Raw genomic sequence first — 15,099 nt, forward strand, 5'->3', positions numbered from 1 at the left:
TGATGGGGTACTCTTCTTTGACTGCAATAAAACTGGAATTGGAGCTATACTTTGTAATGCTTGTTGTGATGTGATCATGGCTCTTAGCAAAGTAGAAGAGGAATTCTTAGAACCAAACAATGTGGAAGCTATGGCAGATTTGAGAGGTCTGCAATTCTGTCTTCAGATTGGTATTCATAATCTACTTATTGAAAGAATTTGCTTTCCTTTAGTGGAGGAGATAAACAGTGTTGTCGAGCCTTGTTCAACCATGAGAACTGTGATTGCTGAAATTAGAAGACTTATGATCAGATTCATGCAATGTAAGATCCAACATGGTTTCCATTTGGCTAATGCAGCAGCTCACCACGTAGCAAGGCAAGCTTGGTCCATTTCTGATATGCAATTGTGGTGACATGGAGTTCCTTATTTTATTGATAATGTTGTTTACATTGATGCTCTTTCTTGTAAGCACTCTTAAGGCCTTTTGTGCCTATTTGCATTGAAGTTATTTTCCTATAAAAAAATAAAATAAAATAAGTACTCAATAGCATGGGGCAGGCCATTTTAGTGGCTTCAGCCATTGCTATCCTTTTTCTGCTATGTGTGAGAGAGTGTAGCCATCCTGGAAGTTGAGAATGACAAATGAATCATAATTGAACCTTCTCAAATTGAAAACATAAAAACATTCAAACTGAATAAGAAAAAAACCCTAGTTTTGCAACCCGGGTTCCGGCCGAGATTTGTGCTAGGTCGGCAAAAACTCGGCCTGGATGAACAATCTTAATCAATTGGATATATTATTGGACTTTAAATTCCACTAATATATGAGCAAATTTAAAAGCTCTCCATTATCTATGGACTTGATTCAAGCTAGGATTTTCAGGGAATGCAACTTGTCGAGGCAAATTCAACAATCCAAATCAAGGGCTGGCGTGAGCTTGCCTCTCAAGCCCTCCCCTTCCCCCCACCTCTGGGCCCTACACCTCCCACGTGATGAATAGAAACGAGGAAAGAGGAAAAAATTAAAAGGAAAAATATACACGGTAACTAGAACTACAAATCCTAACCATATTTTAAAGGCTGAATATGGTGCAAAATCAAGTACATCAACACATCCTAACTTAGATGAGATAAAAAATATAATGTACTGTACTACTAAACCCAATCAAACAAAGTTCTAAGAATACTAGTTGCAGCTATGTAAGGAAGCATTTACATATTTTTCATAAAAGAGGAATCCACCTCAAATAACATTCACTACTTGTTAAGTAGCTGGGTCCTACATAGCCTTGTTGAGAACTGAGTTTGGTGATGTACACATCCTCTGTAGAGGTATGAAAAAAAATAAAATGAATGAACCACATAATATGTGAACTAATGAATTCAAAACGATGCCTATTATTCCAAATATAGGCCAAAGCAATAGGATATGGCCAAGTATAAGAAACCAACACCAATGGAACCAACCTTTTTTGCAATAGATATACAATGTTCATCATCTAGAAAATTCATCTTCGGTGTGTACTCGAATACATCGTGGAGGAATTCATTTTCTTGTATTTTTTCCATGATTACTCTGCCAGAAAAAGGAAATCAAACAAGAAATTAAAATCAAAGCACATAGAATATCAAGGATACCAACCTGCATATGCTTAATGAAGCCTCCCCCAAGAAAGTGCTTCAAAAAATTGAATTGTTATTATTGAAAATAGATAAACACTCAAAAGTTTGCGACATTCACAAAAACAGTAATACAGGATAAGTGGAAGGTAGTAGAAAACCTGTATTAGTTTAGACCATGATGATGTTTGTAACAATTCTCCACCAATCTTCACTGTTTTCGCAGGACAATAACTATACTGATATTGTAACACCCAGGCCTAGCAACAAATAGTTTTATAAAAATTTTATTTGTTGATTTATACGTATAGTGCCCAGTATTCTTTTTAAGCATTTTTCTTTATTTAGACTACGGGCTTAAAATCTTTGTTATGATCGATTATGATTTTTTTTTTTAGGCATGATAATTAAGTTTTCTCTAAAGGGCCAAGGTGAGTATTGAGCTGAGAATTTTCTGGGATAAGTTGGATTATTTTTTCAGAATTTGAGTCGTGTCCCACTCGAGAACAAGCCCAAACCCATTATATTTTTTGTTCAGCTCCACGTTCCATTTCTTTTTCACTTCATGCATACCTGTTTCTCTCATCTCTAGGGTTTTATTTTTGGTCTTTCAATCACTTATATATTCACATCCTTAGTGCATGAAGAAAACCCAAAATAGTGTTGCCATCTCCTTTCCCCATCTCCCTCGTGCGCTGAAGCCGCCACCCTCCACAGCCTCCATGCAGTCGCTGTCGCTGCCTCTCAATACCTGCTAGCACAGCCACACACGGAGTCATCTTTGCACCCCTGTTTGCAGTCCAACACCCTCATAGAAGCCTAAACATGTGCATCACCGCTGCCTCTGCGTCACAACCCCCCACAGCGCCATCCCAGCACCACCACCATGATAGCCACTACTCAGCCATCATAGCCGCCTTCCCAACGAACCTGGTCTGCACCTCTGTAAGCCACCGTGACCCATTCAGCCTTCAACCGCTGCACTTTGACGTACGGACCGAGAGAAAGCCACGTCTAGCGTTTGCACAGTAACACTCCCACTTAGCACTGCCCAAGGCCCTTCCATAAACAACAGCCACCCACTTACATGGCCATGCCACCACAAGCCGCCAGCCCCGTCCGTTGACCCATATCCCTTAGCCGTTCAACACAGAAACATAGCCTCACCAACACCGAAGGACCTCTATTTTTGTTTCCAGAAATAGAGCAATCTTGGCTCAACAAACCCGCTGCCTTTAAGACACCACCCACGCCGATTGCCTCAGCCGCTAAGGACAACACTTCCACTGCTCCCAGCCACTTTGTCATTGCTTCGTCGTTTCCCACGCGGTGAGTCCCTCTCACAGTGCATCCTTTTCTCTTAGAATCTCTCTTTGTTCTCTCTCAGTGCGACGCCACCGAGACAGCCATCGTCCACAGCACCCAAGCTCCGCCACGACCTCCCTTCCCTCTCGGCAAGCTTCCGTCGTGAAATCCCTTTGCCGTCCATAATAGGTCTTTGCGTGCTTTCAAAATAGGAAAGGTTCTTTCACACTAAACGCCGTAAAGTTCCTTACGTAGAGATGGTAGGAAGTTTTGTTAAAATTAAAATTTTACCCTTCGATTTTTAAACCAAAGCATATTTTTCATTTTTGGACATGAACTGTACCATGGGCCTCAACAGGTTTTCAGAAAAATTGTAATTATCCTCTTTTAAACTAGGCTTAGTTTCGCTTTATATTGGTACAAAAATTATTTTTTATAGAAATATTTCAGAATTAATGTACAAGTTGGAAGTGTTATTTGATATTGAGGTAATTTGGGAAGTGATTATATGTTGGGGTTATAAGAGTTGTAGATTGTTTTTTCTTTTTAGGAAAAATAGGTTTTGTAGTATTTTAGGTTTAAGCATTGATATACATGTTCGATTGAAAATTTATGAGAGTACGTGACTATTTTATAGGTGAGGATTGATTTTTGTTCAATATTGCTATGTGAAATTCCGAAAGGTTAAGAAGTCCAGGTAAACGGGGTTCCTATGCTAGACTTTGCATAAAAATAAAATGGACTGAGGTCAATTTTGGAAAATATGCATGTTTTGTGTTGAAAATAAATTTGGAACAATCTCAGTTATTTGTTCTGCATTACTCTTGAAATTTTGTATAAGAGTAAAGTATTTTCTGGCATAACTGGTGCAGACATGAGCTTATTTTCTAGCATTTTCTTTCTGAACTGTGTAAAAGAGAGCGAATATTAAATTTTGTGCATAAATTATATTTTTGTGATCTGTTTCTGTTTTGTTCTGAAAATGTTTTGTATTCTGATATGATGTGATTTCTGAAAAACTTTTGGCATGACATTCTGAATCTGGATTTGTTATGTGGATGGTGATCTATTTGACCTACCACGGGTGCTAACAGTGGCTTCTGTTTGGGTTGGTACCAACTGTTTTGTTTCTAATGCACCCACTTTGAAAACAAAATGGTTTTTCTGGTGGTTTTTCCTATGTGCACACTCGGGGCTCCGAGAATAAATAAGAGAAATATTCATATTCTGTTTCTGCTCGATTAGCTAGTGGGGTTTGCACAACCCTACCATGGGGGTTAAACATGGCCTCTGATGTGATATGATGTTTTGGTATGAGGGTTATCAGTTATGCTATGCCAAAGGAATTTTTGAATGAAATTATTTCTAAACTTTCGCTCTTATATTTTTTATAGTATGTTCTGATTCTACATTCTGAAAGTAAAAGTATTTTGTCCTGCATTCTGAACTCTGTAAATGCTCATTTTTTCACACTAGTATATGTTCTTTGCTTACTGAGTTGTTGATAACTCACCCTTTATCTCCAAACATTTTTCAGATAATTTTGATGGTTCAACTGGAGAACAAGAGTAGGAAGTTTTAGCAGGGTGTGATGATCGTTGAGGAATAAGTGTCGAGGGTACAAGTTACTTATTTGAGAGTCATAGTTAGTAAATTGATTATTTTCAGATATTTTGATGTGTTGGGTTAAGGATATTTTAAGGATATTTTCGAGTTTTTGGGAGTTTCTAATTTATTTTATTGAGAATTTCTTTGTTGTTTCGGTGAAGGAACATGGATATTTGGGTTGAGCAAATGAAATAATATTTTATTTAGTTTTCTGGATATTATAGTTGTGGTATTAGAATTGGTATTAAGAATTAAGAGCTAACTCTCTAAACCTCCGGGAATGGGGCGGACCTCCGGGAACGGGGCGTTACGTTTCATGGCTCAAGTCCCATATTTCTGGTTGGGATAGGCTCTAATACAATTTATAATGCTCCAATGGAAGACCCAAACCACATGGCTTATATTCCAAAAAGACTAGTCAATGATACAATTGGTGCCCATTGGAACCTTATAAATAGCAAGAACTTCTCTTTCCCAATCAATGTGGGATCCCGAACACCATCTACCCTTATTCATATCATATGGGGTATCACAGATATAATAAGTAAGAACATAGTTAGTTCCCAAGTCCAAACTGAACTAAGGCATCAATGTTTTTTAAAGTACCTCAAAAAAATCCAAAATGTCCCAAAACAACTTTCGCTGGCTATTAAGATCTTTCTTAGCAGAACCTCTGCCTCCTGTCTCAGCAGAAAGGTTTCTAACTTGATTTGTGATTTTACCCTTTAATCCTTGTATATATGGAAATCCTTCTTGAGTTTAGATTCCATTTGGAATCAAGCCAAAACTTGAACCTTTAGCTTCACCACAAAACTTCTCCTCACTTACTATATCAAAAATTAGAGCAAAGCAAATCCAGGAATTTTTTTCTTGTTCAAGCTAATTTGGCAGAAGATAAATGTGTATAAAAATCTCTACAGAAGATAAATCATTAGACATTGATAACAGATATCCATAATACATATAACATAAATCTGTATAGCAACAATCTTATAAAGTTGTAATACATTGGAGAACAAGTTTTACATATGGGATGAACTACTAGCAAAGTCTAAAAATGCTTAAGTTTCTGAAGCTGAAAGAGAAGGATTACCTTAAGAAAAAAAAATTTGTAAAGATTAAGTTAAATGGATAAATTAGTAATAAAAAATCAAAATTAACAAATAAAAATATTTACCTTTGATGTCAATGTCTTCTACATACTCTCCCACCTCCCCAAGATTAATTGGTTTATGACTCAACCAATTTTGAATGCAAATTAATGCTTGTACAGTCTCCGGCGCTAATGAGCTTTGCTATGGGTCCAATACACATCCATCGGTGCTGAATGTAGACTCGGATGTAATAGTAAAAATACGGAAGACCAATACATCACGTGCAATCTTCGCAAGAGGATGAGATATCTAAACGAGCTTCTCTTCCACCAAGTCAAAATCTCAAGTTGAGGTGTTTTTGGGTCAATTTCAACTAACAAATACCTACCCACCTCCAAGCCAAATACTAAAATGTTTTTCTTCTCAAAATATTGCTCTAGATCTGTATCAAAATTTTCACAGTCCAGGTCGTCACCAATAATATTTGAGAAACTTCTATGGGCCACATTTGATCTTCCACTACCTAGCCTATGAAACTTGTGGTATTGCTCAATCAAACAATTCATGAGCAATCAATCTCACTTTGGCCTCAATTATATATATGCTTTCATCCCCTTTGCACCTTTTGAACCAATATGTCAAGGATGTAATCTTATATCGAGGGTCAAGAACAAAAGTTACATAAACAATCATGTTCATTCTATCTGTGCTCTGCCAATATTTATCAAACTTAAGTTTCATATTAGGCGCATGCTCATCAGCACACCATCCTCATTCTGACACGTTTTGATCAAAGTGTGTTCAATTGTACAAAGTTACTGAAATAATATATTTGAGGTCACGTAGAATGAGCCGAAGATTTTCAAGGTGACATTATAAGAAAAACTTTTAGAAACTTAATAAAAATCTGAGTCATTTGCCAATCCTCATATGCAGGCATCAAAAGCTGTGGATCCCTCACTCCCATTAGTACAGAAGTTTTTTCGTATTTTTCAGCACCATTCAACATTAGGTATGTTGGGTTTCATCTAGTAGAAACATCTAGACACACAATTTTTCCACACTCAATGTTCAACTGGTTTACACATATTTTAAAACATATCAAGCATTGACGGTGAAGACTACACAAATCTTATTGCATCACTAATATTGTTCACTGCATCATGTACATAATTTAAACCATCATATATAATGAGGTTTAAAATATGTGCAACACATCACATGTGTATAAACTCGCCCCCAAAAATTGTAAAGTCCTTATGTCTTATGCTCCTCCTCAAATGATCAATAGCGACATCATTAGAGGAGACATTATCTACAATGATTACAAAAAGTAGGTTAATCTCTTAATCCATCATACTGGACTCTACCATCCAAAGAATATGGCAAAACTTTATGATTTTCTTGTTTGAGACCCTACTTCGATCAATAAAATGATACATAACACACATATAATTCTTGTTTTGCACCAATGTCCATATATCGGTTATCAAACAAACTCTTTTACCGCTCAACTTCAATCTTTGCTTCTCTTCATTGTATAAACTTATATAATCTTTTGCAAGGCGGTTCAGGATGGCAAGGATCATCTAGGGCTCTAAAGTACCCAAGGGTTCAATAAATGTTGGATGCTCTAAAATTCTAAATGGCAATTCACACTCGATAAAATAATTGATAATCATCACCCTTATTTTTTCATAATCATATTTTCCTAACCCTTGAGGACTAGATCCTCTACCATCCATTTTAACTCCCTATTGCGATGGCGGTTGATCATTCCCAAGACTTTTCTCTATGATGGGAGATGTTTGACAAGAAAATTTTAGGTGGTGTGACATTGATGAAGTGTCATTTTTATAATGGCATTCATATAGTCTCAAGTAATAATTGCATCGAGCTTTACGGTCAATGGGATCAAAAGGTTCAACCTTTGTAAAATGATCCCATGCTATAGATTGGTTGGTAGCCTTCTTGGCTCTTTCTGCCTTTGGAGGGAAGGATGGTCTGGGATTTGCGGTATTCATGGAGGAATGCACTAAAGGACTAGTGTTTTACTCCATATCCAAATTATATATGAGCCAAACCACCAATACTACCACTAAAACTATCTTCCATCTGTTTTAAACATAAAAACTAAAAAGAGAAATATAATAGAAATCAAATCAACAACAAAAGAGATGATAAAATAAAATGAAAACTGCATTTATTTTTTCTAAAATAAAACAAGAAAATGATTTATTGCTCACAAAGACAAGAAGGCACCATTTAAATACTAAAGCCATGTACAAGTTCTTTATTTGAGAAAAAAGAAGAACCTCTCCATACATATCAGTTTAATAAACAACACCATTTAAATACTATAGCCATGTGGATTAATAAATAACGCCAATGTAACAATCAAAATATGCCATCCATTTTGAAAGGATTAATGGTACATACTTGTAACAACACCAATGTAATAATCATGTAATACCACTAATGTGTCATTTTTGAAATGCATGTACAAAGAGAGAGCTGATACATTGTAAGAAAAGTGTAGCAAGCAAGCAATACGAGTACACAACAAAATTAATATCCATAACTATAATTAATAAGCATGACATCTCAGTGCATGTCTAATTCATCTATGTTTTACACCAATAAAAAAAGAGATAGACATAGAAACATTTTTGTTTTCTTTTTTAAGAAGAGAACGGTATCCCAAGTTTATTGATTGCCCTCACTTGTGGCGATGGAAAACCGTGATTGCAAACTGGACACCTGGGGGTTACAGAAAAACCCAAACACAGGCATCAAAAAATAAAGATCATTAAAACCACAGTACAACATAATCCAAAATAAATCAAAAGAAAAAAACAACAAAGCAATCAAAGAGACACATACAACCTGCAAAAACAAGGTTAGCCCACGAAAGAAAAAGAAACAAAACAAAACCAAGCACAAAATACACATCTCAGTGTTTTTTATCATGTCTAACCGAGTCAATTTGTATTGGAATAAAACCAAAACAAAAATCATAGGAAACACACAAACCCAAATCTACATTAATGTTCCTAGGAAACACACACAGAGACAGAGATGGCTAGATTCACAAACACGGAAACCCAGATTCACATTTAGAACTCAAAAAGAGTATTGAGAAATATAGAGTGAGAGAGAGGGAGAGAGAGAGAGAGTGAGCGAGCGAGAGAGGGAGAAAGACAGAGAGATACCGAGAATAGTGACAAATCGAGTATATACGTATTAAAACCAAAACAAAAAGCCTAGATGCAAAAGAGGAGTCCCATACCTATGACGGTAATCGGCAGTGACGTTCTCTATTGTAACAGCCCGCCAGAAATTTAGTGGATAAATTTCGGTGGACCTTAGAGTGTCATGAAATACCATAAAGATTTCACAAATCTAACAACCGCTTAGGTTTTAGTCTGTCAATATAGTCGATTTTCTACCCATTATGATGAAAAAAGTATATTTTCATTTAGTTGAGGTACTTAGGAGTATGAGATTGAGAAACGGTCTAGGCCATTAGTCCTAGATGAATATTTAGAATTTTACTGTGTAACAAGACACTTTTCATTTTTCGAATGAAAAGTTCTCGGAAATGCCTTTTTATTTATTTAGAGTACTTAGGAGTCGAATTTTGTGAAACAAATTGCATCACTGGGTTCATATGATTATTTAGGATTTTAAGATGTAATGCATATTCTTTCATTTTTGTGATACTCGAGATAGTGCCATGTGGCAACCAGTTCAGTCAAAGGTTAAATTACTATGTGGATTGTCCAAAATAGTCTTGAGGAATTTTAGTGGAGACTCGGGATGATCTTAGCCATACTTGGTGATTAGTGTAGGGCACTTGGCACTAAAATGAACCATGAGATCAAAATGTGAAGGAAATGAACGAAAATCAACCATTGTGATCATGCCACCTAAGCCAAACAATATTCTATCCAACCACACACTTTGTTGCAAACAAAAGAGGGTTCCAATTCTAGTGAAACTCCAAAACATTGAGATTCAATTGAAACCCCAAAAATCATGATTGAAGCTGAAACCCTAAACGGTTTCCTCAAACCCTATTTTGATTGATTTTAGCTTAGTGATTAATCACTTGATTAAATCACCTTCACATATTATTAACCACTCATTTATTCTTTTATATCTTGGTAATTTCATTGGGTCAAGAGAATTTACATTTGGGTTTGTTAGAAACTGAAACCCTAACCAAATCCAAGCGTGGCTTCTTGAGGAAGTTTCCCCCCTTCCCTAGGTGTGCTACGGCTGTCATTGTCAGCCTAAATATTAGTTGATGGGAGGCCAAAATGGCACCTTGAAACCCCCCATCACATGCCAGCTTCCAACCAATACCATGGGTTGTCTTGCCCAGGGTTTTGCCCCTAGTTTTGGTTGACAAAACCTCCATCAAAGCGTCAACCTCACATCCTTAATTAGCGCTCTAATTTCTATGTAGGTCTGCCATGGCTGGCCCTTCAAATGTTTACACTTTCCATTCATTTTCTTGGAGAAAACACGAGTTTGAGTTTCTGGCAATGTTTTTTACTGATCTTGCTTGAATTGTTCGAAGCCGTTTTAAGTAGATTCTCAGAAAAAATGTAACACCTGGGCCAAAGCCCAACCCAGACTAGATGAAGCCCGGCCCACGGCAAGCCAACACTTGAAGAAACCCCAAAAACGGCGTCGTTTGGTAAGTTTTCTTCTTCCTTCACTAATTCTTCTCCCACAGTTTCCTTCAGTTTCTTCATTTTAGCACTTTCCTCCATCCCTTACGCACCTAACCCACGATCTTGCAGTTGAATTGGTTTCTTCTCACCTAAAAAATCCTCATCCTCCAGCAGATACATTTTCCTTCCATTTTCCTCTCAACCTCTCTCCCTTAACCGTGTGACTAACCACTTGAATTGGAGCATCACTGTCGACCACCTCCACACAATTTTGTGTCGCCGTCAAGGCCTCTCACTAGAAGTGCTAACATCGGTAACCCTATCCTCCCACTCTCTTTTTTTTTCCCGCTATTTATGCACACACAGATTCCCTTTTTCTTCTGTTTTCATGCACCCACCCACAGCAATGCCTTCTCACCCACACACTCATTTTATTTTTCATAGAGTGTTTCCCCTCAATAGAGCAGTGCCCCCTTGTGTTTGTCAGTTTTTGTCAAAGAACACAATGCCGGTAAGCCTACGTTACTCTATTTTTCTCTTTTTGTTCATCGTTTAGTAAAAAGAGAATTTTAGGTGATTTTAAGTTTTGTTATTTGATTCATTTAGTTTAAATTAATTCCACCTTACCTATCTTAAAACCTAGTGACACCACTAAAATTTTTTGGATTTTTTTTATCATTGTTGTTTTGTTACTACACTGATTGTTTTCCTCTTCCACCGTAGTGAAATCACCATTGTTTGGAACTGCATTTCCCCTCACCAACACCATCACCATCACTAACACCCAAACAGCGTTGTCTTTCCTCTTTAAGTTTTACTAGCCACGCACACGAACTTAGGTAAGATTTTTCAGAATTTAGATTTATGGTCAATTTTGTTAGTTGCTAGGATTGTCAATGAATGATATTACGTGGTTGTTCAGGGTATATGTTATTATGTTGGTTGTGTATGCAGTTGATTGGTGGCTGTTCGGGGTGCTTTATTGACTATATGGGCAATGTGTGTTTGAGCTTGTTGTGTTCGATGTGTTATGAGTGGCGTAGATACCCGAGTTTGAAGTGTTGGACGATTAAATATATGGTGGTTGTGTTAAAATTTTATATTGAAGGTTGGAGTTGACATGACTGTTTGAGTGTTATGTTTTAACTGTAGGAGTTGTCGTTGTTGGTTTTAGGGATGTTTTTGTTGTTGGTTTGGTGTTAGTTATGAGGAATGTATTAGTGTTCAGCTATTTCTAAATGCTTCTGCTTGTAGGCTTGCCTTAGTCCATTTTTGAATGGTTGAATTTTTGCTAATTAAGTTGACGAGCGGATACGAGTTATTAACATGATAGTGAATAATTTTCTATTTAGGTTGTGACATTGATATAGCTTGGTCCAAAGCTTAAGTAACGCTCTGCAAGAATTAGGTAAGCGAGGTTCATATACTAGTTTTGCATAAAAGAAATGAAATGAGGTTGACTTTGAAAATAAGCATGTTTGTTTTCGAAAAGAGATCTGAAAACGACCTCAGATGTTTGTTTTGCATATGCATAAATTCTATATAAGAGAAAGTATTTTTTGTCATGACTAGTGTAGACATGAGCTAATTTTGTGCATTTTATTTTTGAGCTATGCAAATTTAAAAGAGTGAATATGAAAATTTAAAAGTTTTTACTGTGAATAAATGAAGATGTTTTGATTCTGTTTATTTCAAACATGTGAAATGATTTGAAACTATTCAGTATTCGGTTTTGATATGATGCGGCATCTGAAACCTTGGCATGAATTCTGATTCTATATCTAATTATGATCTGGTTCTGATGATGTTTTGTTTTGTTTTTGTTAAGGCCCTGCCATGGGTATAATAGTGGTATACGGCCTAGCCACGAGTATAATGGTGGTTTATAACCCTACCGCGGAGGTTAAACATGGTATAAGGCCCAACCACGAGTATAATGGTGGTTTATAACCCTACCACGTGGGTTAAACATGGTATTTGTCCGATGTGATGCTATGGGATGATATGAATATAATGTTTTAGTTTGGATATGCCAAAGGACTATCTTTTTGGGAACAAGTTTATTTTTCTAAAAATTTCGCTCTGATATTTTGTACCAAGTTTTGTTTATGGGAGTATGTATGGTTTATTAAATTAAAGTATTTACGTTGTTTTGAAGATTTAGAAGGATATATTCTTGGTTTTAGAAATACATTAGCATTGTTAGAGTTAATTATCAGGTTATGTGAGTTAACTCTCCGGATCCTCGGAGTCGAGGCGTTTCAGTTGGTATCAGAGACATGTTTGCATTCTGCATACTATAAATCTTGGAGGTTTAGATATCTGTGGGTTCATAGGATGTAAAAATTTCAATATAGGAACTTGAGGACTATAAGGATGATCACGTGGATATTTAAGTTTGAGCTTCTAAAAACCTTATGATTGATTTTGATGGGATTTGAGGTTTTAGATTTGTCAGATGTTCGAAATTGAATTCGTAACTTTGAGGTTTTAGATTCTAATGATGTATGTGAGTATTAAGTGATGTTAGGCTTAAGTAGTTATTTGATATATATATATATGTATTTGTGTTAATACGCATATTTTTATTGATTTATTTTATTTACTTAGTATTTCCGTCTTTATTTATTTTAGAACATTTCACGAAGTTTAAGCTTTCAAGATAGTGGCTCGTCGTCGAGTTCGAACCCTTGAAGATTTGAACGAAAACAACAATGATGGGGGTTGCACGTTTGAACAATTTAATCGAACGCATCCTCCAATCTTTGATGGAAGAGGCGATACGAACGCAGCGGAGGATTGGATACAAGTCATTGAAGAAATATTCGATGTTTTGGAGTGTATCGATCAGCAAAAGGTTCGGTTTGCAGCATTTAAACTAACTGGAGAAGCGAAGAGGTGGTGGAATAATGAAAAAGTCATCAGGGAAGCTGAGGGGACTGGAGTGATTGTTTGGGTTAAATTCAAGCAAAATTTCTTTGATCGATTTTTCCCTAAGGTGGATAGGGAAGCTAGAGCTCGAGAGTTCACCAATTTGGTGCAAGGGACCATGACTATGCCCCAATATGCTGCAAGGTTTGTGGAATTATCACGCTTTGCCGCATAATTGATTCCTGATGAGGAGAGGAAGACTAGGAAGTTTGAGGAAGGTTTGAACTATAGAATTTATGAACGAGTGATGGTCCTACAGATTCAGAATTTTTCAAAATTAGTGCACAAGGCGATGCTAGTCGAGCAGAATCTCAAGAGGGATGCTGAATTGCAACAGTAGAGGAAGAGAGCTACTCCACAAGGATTCTCTAGTTTGGATCAAGGACCATGGAAGAAGAGGAATGAGGGAAGCAGTTCAAGTCAGAGAAAAATACAGGGAAATCACACCACTAACCTCTGTAAGTTCTGTAGCCGCATACACGATGGGGAGTGCAGAAAGGAAGTGGGATCATGTTTCAAATGCATTAAGGATGGGCACTTCATTAGAGAATGTCCATTGCTTGCGGAGAACAACAGAAGGCCCAACCCACCTCAAAACTTTAGGCCGAATAACCAAGGCAACAATTAGCGAAGGACTGTGCAGCACGGGTGTTTACTTTAACACCTGGAGAAGCTGAGGACAAGAATGATGTAATCACAAGTATAATCTTCTGACTTTCCTATTAGCTTTTTATGTTAAGAATTAAGGATTACTTATCTTGTTATCTCCATGGACTTTATGATGTAAACATAGGAATTATCCCCCTGTTTCTCAATAAGGCTACTGTTTTATTTGACTCGGGGGCTACCCACTCTTTTATTTTAATGGACTATGTTAAGTTCTGCCTCGTTGATGTTGATGAGATGGATTACAATTTGAGGATCTCAACCCCAGCAGGTGATATAGTGACCTGCAACAAGATTTTACTTAAGTGTCCAATAACTATTAGCAGGAGGGAAATACCAGCTAACCTGATAGTCTTTCCCATGATTGGATTTGATGTGATTGAATGGATTGGTTAGCTTCTAGTTATGCCAGTATTGACTGCTTTAAAAAAGAAATGGTGTTCAAATTTCCAGAGGGAGAGGAACTTAGATTTATGGGCTCTAGAGTGTGTACCCTTCCATCAGTTATTTCTGCTTTTCAGGTTGACAAGCTATTACGTGATAGGTGTCAGGGGTTCTTGGCTTTCGTGGTGGATGAACCAAGAGAAGAATTGGAGTTAAAAGATATTCCTATTGTGAGAGAATATTCGAAGGTTTTTCCTGAAGATTTGTCTGGTTTGCCACCTGATCGGGAGGTAGAGTTTGCTATTGAGTTAGCCCCAGGCACGACCCTTCTTTCCAAAGCCCCTTATCGAATGGCGCCATCAGAGTTGGCTGAGCTCAAAGAATAGTTGCAAGACTTATTAGACAAAGGTTTCATCAGTCCCAGTGTGTCACCTTGGGGGGCTTCAGTTTTGTTTGTGAAGAAGAAGGATGGGACAATGAGGATGTGTATAGACTACAGGGAACTGAATCGAGTGACCATAAAGAATAAATATCCGCTACCCTGCATCGATGATTTATTTGATCAGTTGCAAGGTGCTCAGGTATTCTCGAAGATTGATCTTAGATCGGGTTATCATCAATTGAAGATCAAGGCGGAGGATGTGCCTAAGATAGCTTTCAGGACCAGATACGGCCATTATGAATTCTTGGTCATGCCTTTTGGCCTAACCAACGCCCTAGCAGTATTTATGGATTTGATTAACCGAGTATTTCATGAATTCTTGGATAAATTTGTGGTGGTGTTTATTGAAGACATTAATCTACTCCAAGAACAAAGCTGAACATGA

The sequence above is a fragment of the Juglans microcarpa x Juglans regia genome, chromosome 2S (assembly GCF_004785595.1).
Source record: "Juglans microcarpa x Juglans regia isolate MS1-56 chromosome 2S, Jm3101_v1.0, whole genome shotgun sequence".
Lineage (NCBI taxonomy): Eukaryota > Viridiplantae > Streptophyta > Magnoliopsida > Fagales > Juglandaceae > Juglans > Juglans microcarpa x Juglans regia.